A 4,723-nucleotide genomic window follows, 5' to 3' on the forward strand; every position below is an offset into this window, starting at 1 on the left:
CATTGAAAAGACTGTTATTTATTTCCCTAAATATCTGACTTTGTTCAAGAGACACACATACTTTACAGTAAACAAGCTGGTATGTGTGCAGAAAGGGTTACTAGAGAAGAAATATTTGCTCACTGATTTATTTGAGGTCACAACCCTCAGACAGTTAATTTAATGCATGTTTTAAACTGTAGTGGCATGAAAATGATAAGCCATCACTTCCTGACTGTAAGGATTTATGGGCTACTGCAGAGATATAAATAAATAGAGTAAAATCTCGTCATAACATCACCCAGGAGAGTGTAAGCAATTTGGGGCAGGGACCATGACAGTACATGTCTTCTGGAAAGTATAAAATGAGCCTTGTGGGCACTGGAAGGTAACGATAAGAATTGATAAAGCCCGGGTGCGAGGGGGTTGAAATGTGTTTCCATTCCCACCAGGCTGTGGTAAGGAACAACATCACTAGGTGGCACTCCACCACCACACTGGTTGGATAAACTGTGTCCCGCCCCCCCCCGAACAAAAGCTATTTTCAGCCCTGACGAAGCTTTCCTGTTTAGAAACGTGTTACAAATATTAATTAATACATAGAGACATAACAGTTGAGTGAACATGTTTTCACGGATGAGGTCCTGTATTTGCATACGATTTCTCTCAGTTTACTCAGATGATGGGATAATACCACTAAGGAAACCAAAATTTGTCTGATAATTCTCTGATATTAAAATGTTATTTTTTTATGTGTTACAAATATGTTACATAAATATTACTTGTCTAACTGCAAGTCTTGTAATTTCCCCAGCGGTATGGAAATCCATCACAACATCACAGCCTCCAACACCAGTGATACTACAGATGCTGCCAGTGGGCCGATGTCCTGGGATGTACCCCAGGACCTAGTTTACCTTATCAGTGTTAAAGGAACAAGAGCTTACTAAAAATAACTCTTTTTCTCCAGTGACAAGGAAATGCTATGTGGTACTTGACTACTTAATTATCTAACTGGCATTTTTACTGGATTCTTTTTGAATGTCCTCTCCTCCAGTTATTTTCAAACTAAATGATAGTTTTATAACATGAACAGTTGTTCAGTTTAGATTGGATTGAGGCTTTATACTTTGCTGATAAAGATCATGCAACAGATATCGAATAGCAGTAACCTTTGATCATGTCCGACATTAGAGTTGAGCCGGTGATCTCAAGAGGAAGAAGCATACCATATCTCATTACCATTTTCATAAGAAGTTAAATCATGGAAATATTTCGATTAATAGAAACACCCAAATAAAGAGCTCCGTTAGTTCCGAGACAGAAAATAAAGATGACAAGTGGCCTGTGTATAATGTACAATTACGTGCTCTACATAAAAAAATAAAATGCATTATAATTATGGAAGGCAACTAAAAATTAAGACAATAATCCCAGAACTAAGATGAACTTGCCATTTCTCGACAGGGTTTGAAACTGCAGAACAGTTTTCTGTCCAAATTTTTCCTCCCAGTTCTGCAACTAGGATTACAAGGACCTGCCATTCTTGTTAGAAAATTCCCCTCTTCTACCCTTCTTGAAGCCAAACCAAGAGATTCTCCAAGATCACTGGAGGAAGACAATGTTCTGTAGATCCCCATCACCATCACTGCCCACTGCAGGCTCTTACCACCACCAGTATTATGGTTTATGCTACTAATCTGATCTACATCTTTGGAGATTGACATGAAGGGACTCCTCCTCCTATGTATGTGGAGGAAAAGTCTGGTAGAAGCAACCCCCTCCCATCCTAGCTGCCCAGCATCATAAATTGCTAGAAAGGCTATGAAAAAAAGCCTACAAGGTAACATAAACACACTTGGCCCTGCACAGCACTCAGGTTTCTTCAGTGGATACTTTCCATTACCTGCTTATCAGTTCTGATCCATGGCTGTCTTCCCAACCATGAACATTTGGGTGTATTTAGAAATGAATTTGAAATATGTCTGGAGTCATCATGTGTTCATCAGCAGAAACAACTTCCCCCCATGCTTTCCCACAGTGTTTCTATTCCAGCAGCAGAATCCAGGCCCTAATCTCTGATTCCTGTTTCCCTCATTCATATTGTATTCTTCAGCCTTTTCATTCTCAACCACCAAATCTTCCTCTGAAGAAATTTTCCTAGCTGAAAATTTGTCTGGCATCTTTCACTACTTGACACTTGAGTCCTCTGGGAGGAAGAAGCTATTTAAAGAAATCTTAATACCCAGGAAAAGCTCTAGAAATCACAGAGATTCAAGATGTTTATAAGGCCGGGTGTAAAGGAGCAGATGAGGACAGCATATGGTGAGCTGTGAGGAGGCGACTCATTTCCTTGCATGGTAGGCAGGAGGTGTGAAATATTCATGGGTGGAAGGTGGTCCCCCACTCCCTTCTCTACTTGATCTGCTCATGCTCCTGCTCTTCTGGGTCACACTGAGCTGTGCCCGTTAAAATACTGTCCTGCTGCAGTCTCCTTCAGGCTTGCACAAACTCTTGCAGTACAAAAAGTAGGGCCCCAGCAAGGCCTGACTGGAGAAAGATTATAATTCCTGCTTTCTCTGTGTTAGTGGGATCCTTCTGTGTGCTCCAGGTTGGCAGCTGCAGCCTGTGCTCCTTGCGAAGGTGACAGCTGGAAGATGTACTAAAACCTGTTTCACTGCTGCCTACCCATGACCTCTCTATTGTATCCCTATTCTCTCCTTGTAGATCTTGCAAGATGATTTTCTTATTTACTGCTTGTAATAAAGAAAATATTTCTAGTTTTGTGATGGATTAGAAATACTAGTGGAAATGATAAAATGATTCTTTGATCTTCCAACATGTCTGAAAGCAGCTGAGAAAGATACCTGGAATTAACTCTCAGCCAAAATCTTGCTCTTGTCCTGCCCCTGCTGATAGGATCTTGGAGTTCATTTTAGAAATAATATTATTATATTTAATTTCTGCTGCAGTAACAGCCAAGTCACAGAGCCACAGGTTATGTCCCAGTGTGTGAGGAACTGTGGTACTGTTACTTCACTGCTCACAGCTTCAGGTCCTGAGTAAGATTATCAGAGCTTGGCTCATTATCAAATAAATTACTACCTGTAGCAAGATAATGATCTTAAGCCTTCTGCAGTGCTGCAATACTCAAACAATGAATCATGTGCTGGAGTTGTCAGGATATGTGCTTCTAGCTTTCCCTCCTCTTTCAAAGTGCTGAACTGCATTAAAAAAAAACCACAAAAAACAACAAAAAAACCAACACACTAATACAAATAAAATGAATGTGTCTTGGTTTGGCTTTTCCATTTACATGTATCATATTGTTATCATAATTTTATACCATCTTAGAAAGTAGATGCTGCATGGGATGGTGGATATATAATACAATCTGTTGGGATATGAGCCTTCATTTGAAAAATGATCTGGACTTTTCCCTGTATCCCAGGGAAATTTTGCAGCCAAATATAGTCACTGTAACCTATAATGATTTGTATTGTTCGATGTGTATATGTATATACATACATGGTCAGAATCAGTAATTACCACATTGTCAGGCTTTATGCAGGTGGTATTTAATAAACATTTTCCTTTGGCATAGGTGATGAATACCCATGCTCTTGGAGAAGGAGCTGTTTTCTCTCCTGTTGCTGCTGTGAAGTTCCCAAGGGAAATAAATAATGCACCAAGACAGGCCGAGTCCTGCAGCGCAGAAGCAGGGAGATTCCAGTACTGCTCTTGCTAGAGATTATTTTCATAAAACATGGCATAATGAGAAAGGAATGTACTAACAACACCCAGGTTGCCAATAAACCTGAATAAACTTGATTCAGACACTAAGAAAATAATACCCATATGCAAATATTTATGAACACAAACCCTTTGAATAACGTTAAAACTGTTACTTAATCCAATAAACACTTCAGGAAATTCAAGGAACAGGCTGATTTAACAGTCCCAGTTATCACTCATTAGCTAGACGGCTTCAGTGCAAAGCTGCGCCATCACATTTGCCTGGTGCCCTCTTGAAACTGCGAAGTCTTAGTGCAAGGGAACACACAGATTGTCTCCCACTGCAGTACATGGCCACCATCTGAGCTGGAAAAAAAATCAAAGCAGCAGTGGTGGAGAATGCATGACATGCCAAAGCAGTGGTAATATAAGATAGTTGTTGCAATGATATAGAAAGTGGAAGGGTACAATAAAAGGATCTATAGTTCCCCTAAACCGGATACGTGTTACTATGTTGTTGCTCAGATCTGGTGCCCTTAAGCTTCTCTGTGGAAGTGGTAGTTGTTGAGCAAACTTCTTTCTCCGCTAGATTTGAAAGAAGATGCCCTTTAACTGTAGAATGAGGGCAGTGTTGGAAGACACTTTTTAAAGCCCTCACAGTGGCCTTTATCATTGGTTAAGTTAACCCTGCTGTGCCTCAGCTCCCTCACCCCTACAAGGAAACTACTGCTGCTTCTCTACCTCGAGAGGATGTTGGGCACATTCGCAAGTTTCTACTTGTGCCAGCTTTGAGCAGGAAAATGGTTTAGCGTCCCTGGAATCTGCTCTTTTGCTTTGGTAAGAACTACAAGCGAGTTTACATGTTTCAGCTGCCTTCCCTGCCATCAGGCACGACCACCAGGAGGTCAGAATACATCCGAGAAGCAAAATGAGCGCATTTCCTTTCCGCCCCCGGTGCCCTCAGCACAAAACTATCCAGGAAGCTGATGGGGAAGTCGGGAGGGAGCTC

The sequence above is a fragment of the Caloenas nicobarica genome, chromosome 7 (genome assembly GCF_036013445.1).
Source record: "Caloenas nicobarica isolate bCalNic1 chromosome 7, bCalNic1.hap1, whole genome shotgun sequence".
Classification (NCBI taxonomy): domain Eukaryota; kingdom Metazoa; phylum Chordata; class Aves; order Columbiformes; family Columbidae; genus Caloenas; species Caloenas nicobarica.